This window comes from Arachis ipaensis, chromosome B06 (assembly GCF_000816755.2).
Source record: "Arachis ipaensis cultivar K30076 chromosome B06, Araip1.1, whole genome shotgun sequence".
Lineage (NCBI taxonomy): Eukaryota > Viridiplantae > Streptophyta > Magnoliopsida > Fabales > Fabaceae > Arachis > Arachis ipaensis.
This window is the reverse complement of record NC_029790.2, coordinates 92,141,843-92,164,135: the sequence shown is the minus strand read 5'-3', so window position 1 is coordinate 92,164,135 and position 22,293 is coordinate 92,141,843.

Here is a 22,293-nt window from a genome sequence, read left to right as displayed (position 1 = left end):
ATTCTAGTTTCACGTATAAATACTAGCATATCAACAAGTACAAACGTTTCAAGAGAATTCACTCTTTTTATTATTAAATGTGTATAAAATTAAATAAAAGAAAATTTTTTTAGCAGGATAGGTTATTTATAAGAGAAAGTCTATGGGGTCAGCAGTTTTACTAAAATTTGGCCAGCATTTAACCAACAAAAAAGTAAGTAATCTTTACCATTAGATCTAATCTCACACTATTAAAAATATTAATAATGGCTAATTAATGACTAAAAATTACAAAATTTACTGGTCCCTAGCACTCTGCTATTTATATTTTAATTAAAATGTATAATTAATAGTTTAGGTTTTAAAAATTTTAAAAAATATTTTTTTGTAAATTATGTGTAATGAATAGTTTTCTAAAAAATGAAACGGTTCAATAGTTCTTTTTAATTTTTTATTCATATCTTTTTTTCATGCAAAACTAACCAAAAATGTTGACATAGCCCAACCTCCTTTTCATGTCCAGTTAGTCCTTACTGTTGACATATTGGTGTCCAGGTCCATATTGGAAATAAATAAATATTATAATTACTTTATTAACATAAATTGATTAAGCAATGTTTGACTAAAATCTACCTCACATCTCTTCTGAAGTGTGGGACCTACGTCTGAATCCTCCACATGCTGCAGCTAGGGGGAAGCTGCTCATGCATCAACAGCACACTCCAGCTTGACACGTTTTCATCAGCATGTACGAAGGAATCTATGCCTCAGCACTAGAGAATTTTCCTATCAATATTCATATTACCATAACATGAGGGTTATGCTGCTTTGAGGAAGTTAAACTTTTTCTTCACCTGCTAAAATGTCGTATATGCAGGAAAAGAATACACGTGTAGTGTTAGTTTCGATCGAACTAGGCAGGTGCTGTGGCAGTTGCAAAAGGGACAAAAATTATTGACCAGGTTGTGGTTAATTAAGGTGAATCAGTTAGCACTCAATTTTTGGTAAACCATAGTTGGCGTGGGCTGGGTTGCACTTGTGGTGTGACATTTTGAGTCCCGCTAGGGAGACAATGAAGTATACATATCAATATGTACAATAAAATTTTAATTTGGTCTATTTTAAAATAAAAATAAAAATAAATTATCATTTACCCTAATTGAAACTCCCAATTTCAAATTATCTCCATTTACCTATTATGACCGTCAATAACCCTCTTCCCCTAAAATCCCACACTGTCGCTGCTCAACCTGCCCCCAACCCTCTCATCGCCGCCTGCACCCGCAACCTGCTGCAGCCCGGACGAGAATTGCATCGCCCACCCCCTTCTGCAGCACCCATCTTCCGAACCCGTACCGCGGCACACCGTTCTGGGCTGAACATCCCAGCCTTGCGTCCCCTCATGCCGTGGACCAGTCATCGGCGCCTATCCGAACAGCAGCACCCGGACCTGCTTTCCACACATCATCTCTGCGTCAGCCTGCTACCACGATCCTACCTCCTGCGTCAGAGAGTTGATGCCGTGACCATTCGACAGTCCAGGGTCTCGTTAGTATTAAGGCCCCCATCTCCGACCGTCATCAATCATCTACGATTAGTAGGTTAATTTCCTTTTTTCAGGATTCATCTTTTTGTTGCTTCATTTTCTAGACACAGTTTAGCCTGTTGAGATGTTTGATTGTACATGATGGAAAACTGAATACATGCAATTTTAGTATGTAGGAACATGTTGAATAAGATGTTTGCTGAGATTGTTGAAATTGATTTAAGTATAGCATGGGAAAGGTTGCAAAATTTAGGTAATCTGGTTCAAATAGCAGAGAATATTTTTCCCTCGCCTGGTTGTCCTTTGCATGCAGTGTGACGTACGCAAGGTGACCATTGTCGATCTGTAGTTGACCCTAATTGGATGGTTACTTTAGCAGGATATCGGATGGTTGGTTTTAATGATAGTTCTTTTTCTTTTTCTGCATATATACTGTCTGTTTGTGCTGTTGGTGGTGGTATTGGATTTTAATTAAGAATGTAATAATTGAATAAAAATTTTTAATTTGTTAGATGTTTATTATCAATTAAAATGGATGTTCATTTTACTATGTATGCAGATGATTTGTTTATTCGAAAAGTGGATGTTTATTTTAGTTATAGTATTGATCTTTTGCTTGATTTGCTGAATTCTGCATGTACATGCTTCACTAGTTTCTTTTGTTAAGTGATTTCGGAGTAATGAAGAAAATTTGGATTAACACAAGGGGAAAGGTTGCATAACACTCACCAAACCAGACAATTGCACAGATGCATGCACTGGGTTGCATGCTCAGTCTTGTCAATGAATGCATGAAGTTTCATGATCGATCTATTGGTTTATAATGTCTAATCATGCATTCAAATGATGTAGTGATCCAGTAGAAGGTTAAAGGTCTTCAATAGAAAATATCATGATATATAACATGTCTCATAATGTGATATTTTGAATTAAGATAAGAAAAACAAGTTTAATTTACATATATTTACAAGTGATACTGAGAATTCAAGATAAACCTGCCAGCATTAAAGAAGTCCTTGAGTTCTTGATGAAATATCTTGAATTGCTCCACAAATGCTTGATTATATTCTCCTGGGTTCTTTGTGATTTTAGCAAGTATAGCTTTTGTTGCAACCAAATCTTCAGGGATACCATTTCGGTGAAGCTTGTTTTGTATAGTGTGCTTAATTTGTAACTGCCAAAAAAGAGCATGAAACAGGCAATCTATCATACATTAAACTGAAATGGGATTACATACTTGAGGTACTGTAGGAAAATAACCTTGAGGTCATATGAGATGTCATTTCAGTGAGCAATATCTCTAATTCGAGTAAGAGGAACAGATGTAGTGAATTCAGCCTTGAAAGATGGCAAACATGGATGAATCTTACGGATTCAAGAACTTCCTGTATATAAATGAAAAGTTATGGTAAAAAAGCAAGGGCCAAATTCTATTAGACAGCAAGACACAATATGTAGCAAATAAAACCTAACATTATATTAATTGACAATTGGAAAACTTCCAGAATAATTATTTTGTGTTGGAATTGAGTTTCATTCTATTTTATTGGTTATAGTGAAAACAATTATTTAGTTAATCATTTAGTTATGCTTTTTTGAGGTGACTAAATATCAGCAATATTAACAATATAAACTACCAAGAAAATGACTAACTTAAACAGGATTAAGCGTGTTATTAAAATTTCAGTTTATAATAGGCACCATGCTCACTATTTTTTAACAAATACTTCTAATCAGGTAAAATTATATTAAATTCAATCCAAATCACATAAACATCTAAATTAGAATGAAAATAACTATCGACCTACCTAGTAAAATGAACATCCGGCCTATATTAAAACTACTTTACACTGAGAGTACATCAAAATTAAATTCTATAATATATATCTATGCTTCCCTTCATGAAAAAGAACCATTGGAACTCCAAGTCATAAAAACAAAAACAAAAAATGGATATATACAAAACATGTAACATTCCTCGAATTAAAATTGAAAAAGAAGAGAGTTGTGAATATAAAATTAAAAATACATTTTTAAAAGAAAATTATTGAAATTGGCTGATACTTTTCCTTTGCATATAGAATGGTATTTCTCTAGTAGTGGGATTGTATATAACAAAATTAATAAGAATACATGCTGCTTATTTGCTTGCACTACAAAACAAAAAAATGAATGTACGAATGATTGCTCATGCTGATGAAATTTAGCATATTGCATGGGTTTTAATGCAAGAAAAGATAGAAAAGAAAGATAGTAGAAATTATATCAGTAGAGAAGATATGAAACCCGAAAACAAAATTGAGTCATGTGCATAAAAATTCTAATGGCACAAAAAAAATTGTCAGTTTTTACCTTGACTTAAACATACAAGTTTACATAATATAAAAATTAATAAATGAACAGTTTAAAATTTTGTGTGAGAAATTAAAGTAACCAACTACAATAACTAGCAAAGGCTAGTTCATCAAACTTGATATCTAAATGTAAATAATGATATGCAATATCCCACACCTAATTAGCACAATACAGTGTTCAAGACAAAAAAAATTATTACAATCACACCTAAACTAAACAACAAAAAAATAAAATGTAACAAATTAGCATGATTATATTCCCTCTTTCATCTTGGATCAATTGTTATGTCAAATACCTTCTCTTAAGGTGGCTCTCTATTCTGCTAGTTTGGTGTTGAATTCTTTGGCTGCACCCTTTTTTGTATCATTGCTAGATTTTTTACCCAAAAAATGGCTAGCAAAGTAACACTGAAACATAGGATGATGACAAAACATGCATGCTTAACCCAGTCTGGCAAAGTAACACTGAAAAGAAGTGTCTGAATTTTGCTAACATCTTGTACCTTGCCTGTAAAAATCAATGACCATTGTTATACTAAAAAAAGAAGGAAGCTACAGAGTAAAAAATCAAACACTGGCATGGAACATCAGTGGACTAAAATAATTTATAAATTATAGATTTAAAAAAATAAAATTTGGCCAAAGAGGCAAAAACCAAACCAAATACCTAGAATTAGTTCCACATCTTCAACAAAACCCATTCTGAGCATCTCATTAGCCTCATCAAGGACACGGAACTTTAGCTGGCTCAGGTCAATATTTTTCCTTTCTATATGATCCTATATAAAATCAACAATAGCCATTAAATAGACTGAAGCTTCTACTATCAACATTGGCAAAAGGTATGAATCATATTGCAAAAATAAAAAACCATTATATGAAACCAACAAATATTATAAAGGCGATACCTTCATGCGACCTGGAGTGCCAACAACAATATCAACACCTCTCCTAAGCTTACTCTCCTGAGTTTGGTATGGAGTCCTATCATATATAAACAGCAAGAACTCAATCCCATTGCACCACCATAAACTTTAAAATCAGCATACATATAATCAAGGAACATCTGAAACCTAGGTGTCAAACAAACATACACTATAGAGTAGAACAATAGCTTTATACTGACCTTTTGTAGTCCAAGAGTGGGACGAAGAGAAGTGTCGCGATCAGGCAGAGGGAACGGTGGTGTTGGATTCCTTGACGGCAGACCATAGACAGCACAAAGAATATGCGGCGTTCAAAGATGAGTATGGTGCGACACAGGTCCACGCAGGCGTGCGGATGTCCGGCGGCCAGGCGACGGCGACGGAGAGTTCCTAGTCGACGACCGACGCTCGACAGTATCACGAGGGAGGTGCGCGGGATGATGGCAGCAGTGAACACCAAGCGTGAAGGAAACACTCCAATCATGCGGAAGGACCGGTTGGGTAGCGCCGACTGCTCAGGTTGCAGCGGACTTCATGGAGGTTGGTTCTCCAGCGCCGGCGACGGGGCTCTCTTCGGTGGCTGCTTGGTCAAATTGGGGGAGGAGGTTTCTGCTACGTCAAAAGGAGAGGGAGGGTTAGATGAAGGAGGTAACAATAAAGGGAGAATCCTAATTTCATTCTAATTTAAAATTTATATATATTTCTATCAAATTAAAATATTTTAAAATTTTATATTATTTGAATAAAATTAAAAAATATTAAAATATACTAATATAATTTAAATTATATTAAATTATATCAAATTTGAGTGCAAACACACGATTCACTACTTAATCACTGAGCGAACTGCATGGTCGATGAGCAGTTCACCTAATCAGTGGGCAAACTGGATACAATGTCTAAAAAAAATGTTATATCCGGATCAATAATACTCTTTTATTTTCTTTTTTTGGAAATAATTATTTTTTTTATTTATATAACATAAAAATCCAATAGCAATATATATCCTTTAATTTACGCAAAAAAATAAATAAACTGAAAATGTGCTTTCAGCGTGTCGCACAGTATTTTCCTGGTTTAATTTTTAATTTTATTACATTTCTTTATCAGACACGTTAGAAAAAGTAAATGTAGGACGCATTATCTAAAAGTATAACTAGTTTTAATTAATATATTCCATCAATAATTTTTTTAAATAAAATTATCCTTTTTATACATAAATCTGTTATTTGTTATATATGCTTCGACCGAATTTAATATTAGCTAGATTTTTAAACCTTGAAATCTCTACTTCTACTATTTTCATCGCCAATTCAATTTTCAGAACCTTACACAACACCTTCAAAAACACCAGTTATATTATAAAATAAAATTATAATAATAAAAATATATTTATAACATTTTTTGCTAATACATCCATTTGTTTTTTAGATTGGGTAATACATCTATTTGACAAAAGTTGGTACACTCCAAATAAAATAAAAAGTACAACACTCTTTAAAAATTAATCTACTATCAAAAGTTATCAGATAAATTAAATTTATTTATTATTGTTATTATTTTTTTCATGGGCTGAATAAATAAATTGACACTCACAAAAAAATTAATTCCCTCTTTTAACACATGACGATCTTTACACCACAAAAGTACTCACAAAAATTGATCGAATCCTTCTATTACTCTGTTATTGTCGATGCGATGTCTTCAAGCATCTTCACTGTTTTGTTTGATGGCGGTGCTTCCACTATCGTTCTGGCTAGCCATAGATTTTGACGCTCTTGAACCCGAAAAATCGCTGCCATAGAAGAGGAAGAAGCCTGTCTGTCGCCGCTGCTGGTTGGCTAACTCCAAACACAAAATCGATTTTGTAGAAGAACCCCGGTCTCCATGAAGGCACCATAATTCTCAGATGACGATGCAGTCAAAGCACAGAATACATGGCAGTTACAACAAGTCCATTATCTTTTATTTCAAATTATGCTCAACGTGTACGTAATAGAATGAAAAATTAAAATACAATTATATTTAAACAATTATTTGTATTACTTTTTTATTAATTTATTCAAAAAATAATTAAACTTTAAAGTTAATTGGTATAAAATATTACAGATATAAAACTAACAGAAATTTTTATTTGTATAAGAATGAGCCTAATAAATAATTATTTTATTTAATATATAATTAAGAGTATTCCTTTCTTTGCTAATGAGTTATAGTTCAAATGATCTTTTTTTCTGAATTTAGTACATGAATTTTTAACTTATTTTTTATGTATTATTTATTTTAATTCTAAAGTCCAGTAATTTTTTTTGTTGTATAGATATGTTGCTTTTAATATTTATATACTATATTTTTTGTTTTAGACTTCAGCCCAATATCTGAAACTTATAAAAAAATCTAAAATTAAAAAAAAATGGTTAACCTGATTAACATGTTACCTTTTTAAATCCAGACCATTCAAATAAAATATAATAAATAAATAGTTCAGATTTAACGAATTAACAAGGTGTGCAGCCCTCCATACTTAACAAGGAGCGTTTAAGGATGAGCCCGTCTACTTATATAACCCTAAACACTAAATAAAGTTTTTTTTAGTCTACAACTCTAAACACATTTTTTTTATGTCAAACCCTGCACATAAGGGCTATCTAGGATTTTTTATTTAAATAAATAAAATAAATGTAATAATTATCAAAATAAATAATTTTCAAAAATTTACGGTTTTGCATTCTCAAGTCATATCTCGTTTACAGTATAAACGAGATGAAAATTCATGTATCTTGTTTACACTGTAAACGAGAGTGTAAACGAGATACGACACGTCAGCTGCAACGTGTCTATCTCGTTTACATTGTAAACAAGATATATATATCGTTTACAGTGTAAATGAGATACATGAAATGTTCATCTCGTTTACACTGTAAACAAGATATATAGAAGACAATCGCAGCAGCTATAAAAGGATGTCTAACCCTTGGTATTCCTCATAAACTTTTTCTATCCTTTTTGTGTATCATATTTCTCACGAATACAATGCATTAATGGCCAGTAATAGTTTATACATAGTTGTTCTTGTTTATCCCAACTGTCGTATGAGAAATGGAAACAACGGGGTGACATTTGAGTATGAGGATCCGATATTGTTTCGCACTCAACGTGTGAAAACGTTGTCAGATTTGAAGAGTTTGATATTGAGTAAGCTCGGCGGTACACAAGCGAGGGAAATCGAAAAGGTGGCGTATAGGTTACTGACACCCATGGGTAACGGAGTCTTCTGGTTTTGACTATTCTGACTTCTAGGGGACGAGCATGTGTGACTGATGTTCGACATCCATGGGAGGATCATGGTGGAGCAGGTAATGGAGCTTTCTGCAGAGGTGGGACATAGTGGTGGTGGGAGTTCCGTACACTTGACCTGTGTATAGGACGACCGACCTCTCGCACCATTGTCCATTCATGTTGCCATTCCAGTGGATGAGGTAGAGGAGGGCGAGGAGGAGTCAGACGAGGATTACGTGGCGGACAGTGCGGATAGCGACTCGTCTGATGGTAGGGATAAGGATGAGTGTGTTCCGAAGACACCTATCCAGACTGTGGCGTGCCATGTTCTGCCTCCACCTCACCCAATTTTGCCATTATCGGCAGTGCCAGCTCACTATCATAGTCTGGATCTGGACGCCATGCATGAGAGGACTCCGTTTCCTGACACGGGTGAAGAAGATTACAACCTAGACGGCGGTGTAAAGTTTCGGGTCGGCCACAAGTTTAGAAGCCGAGAGGCAGTGCTTCAGGGTGTGAAGAACTATAGTATTCGTAGGAGTGCAGAGTACCAGGTGATCAAATCGGACCAGTTAAAGTATCATGTGCAGTACCGTCAAGCTGAGAATGGGTGTCAATGGAGCTTTCGTGTGGTCCTTCGACAGAACCTCGGATACTGGTGAGCTTAAATTTAGTTACGCTTTTCAGTACTTCTGTACAATATATTTTAAGTAGGTGTACGACATGGCTAAAGCAGTATTGTTTTGTTGTGTTCAGGGAGGTTCGGAGGGTTGGTGGAGTGCACAGTTGTCTAGCACCTACCATGTCTCAAGACCATCGTCAGTTAGACAGCAGTCTGATATGTAGGGTCATCTTGCCGTTGATTCAGTCCAACCCCTTTGTAAGCATTCTGGTTTTGCAAGGTGCAGTCCAGGCAAAGCTATCACTACAAACCATCCTACAGAAAGGTGTGGATGGCCAAGCAGAAGGCAATTGCACAAATATACAGAGATTGGGAAGAGTCGTACAATAAGGTGCCGAAGTTGCTTCAGGCACTGCAGAGCTGTTTTTCTGGTACCGTTTGTGACCTATGTGTCAAACCGTTCTACGATGGACACCTCCTAGTTCGCGACTGCAGTATGTTCGAGATATATTTATATTCAACTCGTTTACACTATAAACGAGATATGTGAAAACTATTTCATCTACATTGTAAACGAGATAGGGTACGACTATAAAAGGATCTACAAGCATTAGTGTTCTCCACAAACATTTTACTTTTTCGTCGCCGTTTTTTTGATAAATTTAGTAAAAATATCTAATGGTAGTAGATATATTATTGTAAATGTATATCCCAATTGTCACATGAGAATTAATGACAATGGGATTGTGTTTGAGTATGATAGTCCTATTTTATTTCGTACTCGGAGACTAAGTTCTTTGTATGAGTTAAAGAGTGTAATATTGATGAGTTTCGGTGTTAATGGGACGAAGGATGATGAAAGAGTTGGGTATAGGTTGCTAGCATAGATGGAAAATTGAGTATTTCGGTTTCATGTTTTTTCGCTCAATGGCGATGAGCATGTGCACCTGATATTTGATGTCCACGGGAGAATCATGGCCAAACAAGTAACGGAGCTTTCTGCGGAGGTTGGTGATGTTGGTGGTGGTAGTTCTAGCCACTCGAATTTTATCCAAGATAACCTACCTCTTGCACCACCACTTCTGCACTGTGCTAGTCCAGTGGTACACATGGATGTGGACAGTGAAAAGTCAGATGAAGAATATGTTGCCGATAGCAACGAAAGTAGTTCTTCTAAGAATGATGAGGAGGAGGAGTTTGTACTAGGGATTCCTGTCAGTGGAACAGTTCGGTATTTTTTTTCTACCCTAAAACTGATACCGGAGTTGTCAATTGTATCCATCCACTATCATACATTGGATCTGAACGTGATGCACGAGAAAACTCCATTTTCCAATATAGGAAAAGACAATTACAACACAGACGGTGGTGTGGAGTTTCGAATTGATCACTGATACGAATTTTAAGAACAAAATTCTACCGGCAAGTGTACCGGGTCATAGTCAAGTAATAACTCACTTTGAGTGAGGTCGATCCTACGAGGTTGATGGATTAAGCAATTTTAATTAAGTAACCATTCTAGTTAAACAAACAATTTGTTATGATTGATTGAAATTTTAGATAACTTGAAAGTAAAATAAATTAGAAGAAATTAAATGACAAGAAGTAAATAACTGAATAGAAGAATAGAATGTAAATAACTGGAAATGTAAAGAGCATAAAATTAAATTGCAAGAAAGTAAGTGCGGAAGAATAAATGACAAAGAAATCTAAATTGCTGAAATGTAAAAGGACTTGGGGAATTAAACATAAAATTGAAATTAGAAATTCGGAAAGGAAGTCAAAGTAAGCAACTGAAGGGAGAAATTGGAATAAATGAAGAAGTGATAGTTGGTAAGTTCATTAGGGATTGGAGATGTTTTAATTCTTCCTGAATCAATGATTCTTGACTCCTTCTCAATCATGTAAAGTAGACCCATAGCAGATTATGAGTAATCAAATCTCAATCTCTTTGTAATAATTCAATTTCTCTTCACATAATCAATTGCCAGTCTCTTGATCTATTGCTCATGAGAAGAGGTGAAGTTCAATTTCTAATCTCTGGCCACATAACCCTCAAGATATCAATTCAAAGTGGTTACATGTTACATACCAGACTAAGAATTATCAATCAAAAAAATTATGAGAGAAGAGTCTCAAACTAAATTCTATGACTCCTTTCTCAAGTTCATCATAGAATTCAAATAGATCTAATCCCTCTCTCGATAGTAATTAGATCTTTAAAGCATAAAGACTCTCTCTTAGATGAATAATACTTGAATTGAGAAGAAGAACAATAGCATTAATTCTTTGAAATCAAAACAGAGCTCCTCCCCCTAATAAAGTAGGGTTTAATAATTCATAGCTCTTGTTACAATGAAAATAAAAATTGGAATTCTAAAGACTGAAAATTAAACTAAAGCTAAGTACAATTAAAAGTGAAAAGTGATGTGTCATCCCAGCTAGGGAGTCCACCCCTATTTATACTAATTTCTGCTCTTTGGATGGATTCAAATTATGCTTCCAAAATGAGGAATGGGCTTTGTTGGACTTGAATTGTGGGCATTGGGCAAGGCCTTGGTGTCATTCTCAACAACGCCTCCAATACTTAGTGTTGCCAATGCCCAGGAATTGATTCCTGGCGTTTGCTCAATCAAGCACCCTTTAAAATGGGTGTTGTTTTTTTCTTGTCACGTGTACGCGTAGCCCATGCGTACGTGTGGCCCTTATTGCAGGTGTTGCCCAGGCGAGCACCAGTTAAACGTTGGCATTGCCAAAGTCAGAGTTATCTTCCCAGGGGTAAAATCTCATCCTCAGGTGTACGTGTTGCCCACGCATACGCGTGGCCTTCATTTCTGGCGTTGTTGGGAGAATAACGCCAGTATAACCTGGCGTTGCCAACACCAGAACCCTTCCTCCAGATACAAAAATATCATCCTCACGCGTACGCATGGCCTTTATTTCTGGCGTTGTTGAAAGCAACACCCATTGAAACTTGGCATTGCCAACGCCAGGTTCTCCTCCCAGGGATATATTTTGGCATTGTTGGAGGCAACGCCCTTTTGTTTTGGCGTTGCCAACACCAACTCCCCTTCATGCCTCTTTAATCTTGGTGTTGTTGGAGGCAACGCCTTTGTTCCTTGGCATTGCCAACGCCAAGTCTTCCATGCTGGCTTCTTCATCTTGACATTGTTGGTGGGAGTGCCTTTGCAACTGGCGTTGCCAACGCCCAGTTGCTACTCCAAGGTTCTGTTTCAGGGCTCTGCTTCACCTGTCATCAACCACATAAACTACATCAAAGCTTGTCATTCCATGAATTAATACAAGACATTTTGTCTCATCTAAGTGCAATATAATCTTCTTAATACATTTCCTTTTGTCATCACTTATTGCATCACATAACTCTTATATTTTCATGAAATGATCACAATTTCAACTAATGCTTGATGAACCAATGCATGCAGAGATAATTGATGCAATTACATGTTTATTGACTAAAATTTCATGAAAATAAACTAAAAACTAACTAAATTAACTAGCTAAAATGGATAAAATGCTCATGCATCAGTCACAAATTCAAAAGTAGGGAGGCTGTCATGCTAGGTGTGAAGAATTGCAGCATTCAGAGAAGTGATGAGTATAGAGTTGTGGAGTCAGATCGATCAAAGTACCATGTGCATTGCAAGAAATCTGCAGCAAGATGTCCTTGGAGTCTCTATGTTGCCCTCCGACAGAAACTCGAATATTGGTTAGCCATTCTTCAATGTCTAAAGTATATTCTTGTTTATCATGATTATTTTGGGAAGAACGTCTACCGATTCCATTTTAATTCATTAGGAAGGTGCGTAAATTTGGAGGATCGCACACATGTTTAGCCCCCACCATGTCTGAAGACCATCGACAGTTGGACAGCAACCTCATTTATAGTGTCATCCTGCCCCTCGTACAGTCCAACCCATCATTACTATCTTTCTTCTATAAGGTGGGGTTAGGCAAAGCTATCACTTCAAACCCTCATACAAAAAGATCTAGGTGGCAAAGCAAAAGCCAATTGCGCATATCTATGGTGATTTGAAGGAGTCATATAATAAGGTGTTGAGGTTGTTGCAAGCATTGCAGAATTATTGTCCTAAAATGATATGTGATTTTAATGCGGTACCATACTATGAAGGACACTTGGTGGTTCGTACTGCAGCTAATTTGATAAGGTATTTTTGGCTTTTCCTCCATGTGTTGAAGCTTTCAAGCATTGCAAGCCCTTTGTCTCTGTCGATGGCACACACCTATGTGGTAAATATAGTGGTGTGTTGCTAATTATAGTGGCACGAGATGGTAACAGTAACATCCTCCCTCTGGCTTTTGCAATTGTAGAGTCTGAGACTATGAAGTTCTGGTCGTTTTTCCTTACCAACCTAAGATGACATATCACACCACAAGAAGGGGTTTTGATTATATCTCATAGATTCCAAGCTATCAAAGCCGCACTTAGAGACTGATAGTGGTTGGAATCCTCCTAATGGATTTCATGCGTACTGTGCCAGGCACATGGAGGTGAATTTCATGTCTCATTTAAAATCCACAGAGGGGAAGCGATACTTCATGAAGGCTTCATATAGTCTAAGCAATGCTGGGTATGAGTGGTACATGGATTCATGAAATGGGCTATCCCGTGAGATGTCAGACTGGGTGACGGGCGGAAAATTGCCGATTAAGAAATTATAGTGAAAACAGCGTTGCAAGTACAGCTCTTAACCGACGAAAATTCCGCTTATCAATTTAGAAATAATTGTCACAAATTGAGAATAAATTACTGGGAGTATAATTCCCAGGTCGTCTCCCAACGAGTTGACAAAAGAGTGCTATTTTATTGATCAAAAATCTTTCCGAGAAATTTTAAGGAGTTGGAGAACAGCAAAATAAATAATTATAACTTAAATCAATGAAAATTAACAAGAGAATTTATATAATCAAAATAAAAGCCTTGACCGGGAGAAGATTAATTGGAAGTTCTATCCTTGTTGGATTTTCTCAAGTATAATAGTAAGAGGTTGTTATTTTTACTTAGTTAACCTTTACCGAATAAAGGAAAGTCAAGTAATTGAGCCAACTCTGATTCACAAGTCCTAATCCTCTCCTATGGGAGGATTAGCGTTAGTGACTAGAGAATTGGCCAACAACTTCCAATTAAAATCAACACTTGAGTATTCCAACTCAAGGGTCTCCTATTAATCAACTCCTAAGTCAAGTTAGGAGTCTACTGGTGTACGAAATTGTGATCATTCCTTCCTTGGTAACGGCGCTAAAAACTCAATACACACGTTCATGTTCTTAATTCTATTTCACAACTTCGTACAACTAACCAGCAAGTGCACTGGGTCGTCCAAGTAAACCTTACGTGAGTAAGGGTCAATCCCACGGAGATTGTCGACTTGAAGCAAGCTATGGTCACCTTGTAAATCTCAGTCAAGCGGATTCAAATGTATTAAGATATTATAGTATACTAAAAGATAATTAAAATAGGATAGAGATACTTATGTAATTCTTAGGTGAGAATTTCAGATAAGCGTATAGAGATGCTTTTCGTTCCTCTGAACCTCTGCTTTCCCGCTGTCTTCATCCAACCATTCCTACTCCTTTCCATGGCAAGCATTATGTAGGGCATCACCGTTGTCAATGGCTACATCCCATCTTCTCTGTGAAAATGGTCCAATGCGCTGTCACTGCATGGCTAATCATCTGTCGGTTCTCGATCATACTGGAATAGGATTTACTATCCTTTTGCGTCTGTCACTACGCCCAGCACTCGCGAGTTTGAAGCTCGTCACAGCCATCCCTTCCCAGATCCTACTCGGAATACCACAGACAAGGTTTAGACTTTCCGAATCTCGGAAATGGCCATCCATGGGTTCTAACTTATACCATGAAGACTCTAATAGCTCGGACTCGGTCCCCTGTATTAGATATCTAAGAGATACTCATTCTAGCTTGTTTGCATGTAGAACGGAAGAGTTTGTCAGGCACGCGTTCATAGGTGAGAATGATGATGAGCGTCACATAATCATAACATTCATCATGTTCTTGGGTGCGAATGGGTATCTTAGAGAAGGAATAAGCTTGAATTGAATAGAAAAACAGTAGTACTTTGTATTAATTCATGAGGAACAGCAGAGCTCCACACCTTAATCTATGGTGTGTAGAAACTCTACCATAGAAAATACATAAGTGATAATGGTCCAGGCATGGCCGAATGGCTAGCCCCCAAAACATGATCAAAGGATCAAAAGATAATCCAAATATGTTCCAAAGATGTAAATACAATAGTAAAAAGTCCTATTTATACTAAACTAGTTACTAGGGTTTACAGAAATAAGTAAATAGTGCAGAAATCTACTTTTGGGGCCCACTTGGTGTGTGCTTAGGCTGAGCATTGAGCTTTACACATGTAGAGGTCTTTCTTGGAGTTGAACTCCAGTTTGTAACATGTTTCTGGCGTTTAACTCCACTTTGCAACCTGTTTCTGGCGTTTGACTCTAGAATGCAGCATGGAACTGGCGTTCAACGCCAGTTTACGTTGTCTATCCTTAATCAACATATGAACTATTATATATTGCTGGAAAGCCCTGGATGTATACTTTCCAACGCAATTGAGAGCGCGCTATTTGGAGTTCTGTAGCTCCAGAAAATTTACTTTGATTGCAGGGAGGTCAGAATCCAACAGCATCTGCAGTCCTTCTTCAACCTCTGAATCTGATTTTTGCTCAAATCCCTAAATTTCAGCCAGAAATTACCTGAAATCACAGAAAAACACACAAACTCATAGTTTAGAATAATTGGCATCTATAGGAACTTAGAATTCAGATAGTGTTATTGATTCTCCTAGTTCAGTATGTTGATTCTTGAACACAGCTACTTTATGAGTCTTGGTCGTGGCCCTAAGCACTTTATTTTGCAGTATTACCACCGGATACATAAATGCCATAGACACATAATTGGGTGAACCTTTTCAGATTGTGACTCAGCTTTGCTAAAGTCCCCAATTAGAGGTGTCCAGGGTTCTTAAGCACACTCTTCTTTTTGCTTTGGACCTTGACTTTAACCGCTCAGTCTCAAGTTTTCACTTGACACCTTCACGCCACAAGCACATGGTTAGGGACAGCTTGGTTTAGCCGCTTAGGCCAGAATTTTATTCCTTTAGGCCCTCCTATCCACTGATGCTCAAAGCCTTGGATCCTTTTTATTTACCCTTGCCTTTTGGTTTTAAGGGCTATTGGCTTTTTGCTCTTGCCTTTTGGTTTAAAGAGCTTTTGGCTTTTTCTGCTTGCTTTTTCTTTTTCTTTCTCTTTTTTTTTTGCTATTTTTTTTTTCTGCAAGCTTTTGTATTCACTGCTTTTTCTTGCTTTAAGAATCATTTTTATGATTTTTCAGATTATCAAATAACATTTCTCCTTTTTCCTTATTCTTCAAGAGCCAATATATTTAACATTCATAAACATCAACTTCAAAAGACATATGCACTGTTCAAGCATTCATTCAGAAAACAAAAAGTATTTTCACCACATCAAAGTAATTAAACTAGTTTCAAGGATGAATTCGAAACCCTGTACTTCTTGTTCTTTTGTTTTTAAAACAGTTTTCATTTAAGAGAGGTGATGGATTTATATTCATGACTTTAAAGCATAGACATTTAGACACTAATGATCATGTAATAAGACACAAATATAAATAAACATAAAGCTCAAAAATCGAAAAATAGAAAATAAATAGACAAGGAGATTAAGGAATGAGTCCACCTTAGTGAGGGTGGCGTCTTCCTTTCCTTGAAGGACCAATGGTGCTCTTGAGCTCCTCTATGTCTCTTCCTTGCCTTTGTTGCTCCTCCCTCATAGCTCTTTGATCTTCTCTAATCTCATGGAGGATGATGGAGTGCTCTTGATGCTCCACCCTTAGTTGTCCCATGTTGGAACTTAATTCTCCTAGGGAAGTGTTGAATTGCTCCCAAGAATTCTGTGGAGGAAAGTGCATCCCCTGAAACATCTCAGGGATTTCATGGTGAGGAATCTCCTCATGCTCATGTGGAGGTCCATGATCTCTTGTTTGCTCCATCCTTTTCTTAGTGATGGGATTATCCTCTTCAATGAGGATGTCTCCCTCTATGTCAATTCCAGCTGAATTGCAGAGGTGGCAAATGAGGTGAGGAAAGGCTAACCTTGCCAAATTAGAGGACTTGTCAGCCACCTTGTAGAGTTCTTGAGGTATGATCTCATGAACTTCTACTTCCTCCCCAATCATGATGCTATGGATCATGATGGCCCGGTCTACAGTAACTTCAGACCGGTTGCTAGTAGGAATGATTGAGCGTTGAATGAACTCCAACCATCCTCTAGCTACTGGTTTGAGGTCAAGCCTTCTTAGTTGGACCGGCTTGCCTTTTGAGTCAATTTTCCATTGAGCTCCTTCCACACATATGTCCATGAGGACTTGGTCCAACCTTTGATCAAAGTTGACTCTTTTAGTGTAGGGGCGTGCGTTTTCTTCCATCATTGGCAAGTTGAACGCCAACCTTACATTTTTCGGACTGAAATCTAAGTAATTCCCCCGAACCATGGTGAGCCAATTCTTTGGATTCGGGTTCACACTTTGATCATGGTTCCTAGTGATCCATGCATTTGCATAGAACTCTTGAACCATTAAGATCCTGACTTGTTGAATGGGGTTGATGAGAACTTCCCAACCTCTTCTTTGAATCTCAAGTCGGATCTCCGGATACTCATTCCTTTTGAGTTTGAAAGGAACCTCAGGGATCACTTTTTTTTTTGCCACAACTTCATAGAAGTGGTCTTGATGGACCTTAGAGATGAATCTCTCCATCTTCCATCACTCAGAGGTGGAAGCAATTGCCTTCCCTTTCCTCTTTCTAGAGGTTTCTCTGGCCTTAGGTGCCATGAATGGTTATGGAAAAACAAAAAGCTATGATTTTACCACACCAAACTTAAAATAGTTGCTCGTCCCCGAGAAAAAGAAGAAAGAAAGAAGTAGAAGAAGAAGAGAATGGAGGAGATGGAGGGAGAAGTGGTTTTGGCCAAGGGGTGAAGAGAGGGTTGTGTTGTGTGAAAATAAAGAAGGAAAAAGGGGTTTATATAGGAGTGGGGAGGGGTTTAGGGTTCGGCCATTTAGGGTTGGGTTTGGGAGGGAAATTATTTTGAATTTAAAGGTAGGTGGGGTTTTTGGGGAAGAGAGGATAGATGTGAGTGGTGAAGAGGTGATGGGGAAGAGTGATTGAGTTGATTGGTGAGGGATATTTGGGGAAGAGTGTTATGAAAAGGTGTGAAGAGGAGAGAAGAAGTAGGTGGGGATCCTGTGGGGTCCACAGATCCTGAGGTGTTTGAGGAATTTTCATCCCTGCACTTTTTAGACGTGTGAAACGCCCTATATATGCAATCCTGGCGTTTAACGCCAGACTGCAGCATGTTTCTGGCGTTAAACGCCACTTCCATGCTTGTTTTGGGCGTTCAACGCCAGTCTGTAGCATGTTTCTGGCGTTAAACGCCAGTCTGATGCTTGTTTCTGGCGTTTAATGCCAGCTTTCCTCTGGGTGCAATCCTGGCATTTAAATGCCAGACTGCTGCTTGTTTCTGGCGTTTAACGCCAGTTTCATGCTCTGTTCTGGTGTTAAACGCCAGCCAGATGCTCCTTACTGGCGTTTAAACGCCAGTAAGCCCTTCCTCCAGGGTGTTCTATTTTCAATGCTGTTTTTCATTCTGTTTTTGATTTTTCAGTAGTTTTTGTGACTCCATATGATCATCAACCTAATAAAACATGAAATAACAAAGAGAAAATAAAATAAAAATGATTAAATAACATTGGGTTGCCTCCCAACAAGTGCTTCTTTAATGTCAATAGCTTGACAGTGAGCTCTCATGGAGCCTCACAGATAATCAGAGCAAGGTTAGGACCTCCCAACACCAAACTTAGAGTTTGGTTGTGGGGGTTCAACACCAAACTTAGAGTTTGGTTATGGCCTCCCAACACCAAACTTAGAGTTTGACTGTGGGGACTTTGGTTGACTCTGCAGTGAGAAAAACTTTTCATGCTTTCTCTCCATGGTTACAGAAGGAGATCCTTGAGTTTTAAACACAAGGTAGTCCTTATTCAGTTGAAGGACCAACTCTTCTCTGTCCACATCAATCACAGCTCTTGCTGTGGCTAGGAAGGGTCTTCCAAGGATGATGGATTCATCCTCTTCCTTCCCAGTGTCTAGGATTATGAAATCAGCAGGGATGTAAAGGCCTTCAACCTTTACTAACACGTCCTCTACTTGTCCATAAGCCTATTTTCTTGAGTTGTCTACCATCTCTAATGAGATTCTGGCATCTTGTACCTCAAAGATTCCCAGTTTCTCCATTACAGAGAGTGGCATGAGGTTTATCCCTGACCCAAGGTCACATAGAGCTTTCTCAAAGGCCATGGTGCCTATGGTACAAGGTATTAAGAACTTTCCAGGATCCTGTTTCTTCTGAGGTAATGTCAGTTGATCCAGATTACTCAGTTCATTGATGAGCAAGGGAGGTTCATCTTCCCAAGTCTCATTACCAAACAATTTGGCATTCAGCTTCATGATTGCACAAGGTACTTGGCAACTTACTCTTCAGTAACAACCTCATTCTCTTCAGAAGAAGAATATTCATCAGAGCTCATGAATGGCATAAGGAGGTTTAATGGAATCTCTATGGTCTCCAGATGAGCCTCAGAGTCCTTTGGTTCCTCAGAGGAAAGCTCCTTATTGATCTCTGGACGTCCTAGGAGGTCTTCCTCACTGGGGTTCACGTCCTCTCCCTCCCTTGTAGGTTCGGCCATGGTAATCAATTCAATGGCCTTGCACTCTCCTTTTGGGTTTTCTTCTGTATTGCTTGGGAGAGTACTAGGAGGGGTTCCAGTGATCCCTTTACTCAGCTGGCCCACTTGTGCTTCCAAATTCCTAATGGAGGACCTTGTTTCATTCATGAAACTTAAAGTGGCCTTAGATAGGTCAGTGACTATATTTGCTAAGCTAGATAGATTCTGCTCAGAATTCTCTGTCTGTTGCTGAGTGGATGATGGAAAAGGCTTGCTATTGCTAAACCTGTTTCTTCCACCATTATTAAAGCCTTGTTGAGGCTTTTGTTGATCCTTCCATGAGAAATTTGGATGATTCTTCCATGAGGGATTATAGGTGTTTCCATAGGGTTCACCCATGTAATTCACCTTTACTATTGCAGGGTTCTCAGGATCATAAGCTTCTTCTTCAGAAGATGCCTCTTTAGTACTGTTGGATGATTTCTTCAATCCATTCATACTCTGAGAGATCATATTGACTTGATGAGTCAATATTTTATTCTGAGCCAATATGGCATTCAGAGTATCAATTTCAAGAACTCCCTTCTTCATAGGCGTCCCATTATTCACAGGATTCCTTTCAGAAGTGTACATGAACTGGTTATTTGCAACCATGTTAATGAGTTCTTGAGCTTCTGCAGGCATTTTTTTAGGTGAATGGATCCACCTACAGAATGGTCCAGTGACATCTTTGATAGCTCAGACAGACCATCATAGAATATATCCAGGATGGTCTATTCTGAAAGCATGTCAGAAGGACACCTTTTGGTCAGTTCCTTGTATCTCTCCCAAGCTTCATAGAGGGATTCACCTTCTTTCTATCTAAAAGTTTGAACATCCACTCTAAGCTTACTAAGCTTTTGAGGAGGAAAGAACTTGGCTAAGAAAGCCGTGACCAGCTTATCCCAAGAGTTCAGGCTGTCTTTAGGTTGAGAATCCAACCATAATCTAGCTCTGTCTCTTACAGCAAAAGGGAAAAGCATGAGCCTGTAGACTTCAGGATCTACTCCATTAGTCTTAACAGTATCACATAATTGAATTAAATTAAAAATTAAAACAATTAGTTAATAAAAAGAAAGAATTTTGAAAAAGAGGGAAGGAATTTTCGAAAATTAGAAGGAGAGAGTTAGTTAGGTAGTTTTTTTTAAAAAGATATGATTGAAATTGAAAAAGATATGATTGAAACAAAAAGATAAGATTGATTGAAAAAGATTTGAAAATCAAATTTGAAAAGATAAGAAGTTAGAAAAGATTTTGAAATTGATTTTGAAAAAGATGTGATTGAAATTTATTTTGAAAAAGATTTGAAAAAGAAATTTAAAAAGATATGATTCTAGAGTTTAAAGATTGAACCTTTCTTAATATGCAAGTAACAACTTTGAAAAATTTTGAATCAAAACATTAAATGCTAATAAAATTTTCGAAAATTAAGAAATAAAATAAGAAAAATAATTTTGAAAATTAATTTGAATATTTTCAAAAAAATGAAAAAGATTTTGAAAAATTTTAAAAAGGTATTCGAAAATATGAAAAGAAAATTGAAAAAGATTTGATTTTGAAAAAGATTTTGAAAAAGATAAGATTTTTAAATTGAAAATTTGATTTGACTCATAAAAACAACTAGATTTTTAAAAAATTTTGAAAAAGTCAACTCAAATTTTTTATTTTGATGAGTGAAAAAGGGAAAGATATTTTTTTTTTATTTTTGAATTTTTAATGATGAGAGAGAAAAACATAAAATTGACACAAAACATAAAAATTATGAATCAAAACAACTAATGCATGCAAGAACACTATGAATGTCAAGATGAACACCAAGAACACTTTGAAGATCAAGATGAACATCAAGACTTATTTTTGAAAATTTTTAAGAAAAGAAAAACATGCAAGAAACCAAACTTAGAAATTTTCAAACTTTAGACACTAACGAATTGAAAATGCATATAAAAAACAAGAAAAGACACAAAAGAAGAAAATATGAAGATCAAACAAGAAGACTGGCCAAGAACAGCTTGAAGATCATGAAGAATGCAATGCATGAAATTTTCAAAAATAATTAAAAAGATGCAATTGACACCAAACTCAAAACTTGACTCTAGACTCAAACAAGAAACACAAAAATATTTTTGATTTTATGATTTTATAAATTTTTTTGGATTTTTTCGAAAATTAATTGGGAAAAACGAAAAAGAAGAAATTAATTTTTTTGTATTTTTCAAAAATAAGAAATAAAAAGCTTAAAATTAAAATAAAATTACCTAATCTGAGTAACAAGATGAACCGTCAGTTGTCCAAACTCGAACAATCCCCGGCAACGGCGCCAAAAACTTGGTGTGCGAAATCGTGATCATTCCTTCCTTGGTAACGGCGCTAAAAACTCAATACGCACGTTCATGTTCTTAATTCTGTTTCACAACTTCATACAACTAACCAGCAAGTGCACTGGGTCGTCCAAGTAATAAACCTTACGTGAGTAAGGGTCGATCCCACGGAGATTGTCGGCTTGAAGCAAGCTATGGTCACCTTGTAAATCTCAGTCAAGCGGATTCAAATGTATTAAGAGATTATAGTGTACTAAAAGATAATTAAAATAGGATAGAGATACTTATGTAATTCATTGGTGAGAATTTCAGATAAGCGTATAGAGATGCCTTTCGTTCCTCTGAACCTCTACTTTCCTGCTGTCTTCATCCAATCATTCCTACTCCTTTCCATGGCAAGCTTTATGTAGGGCAT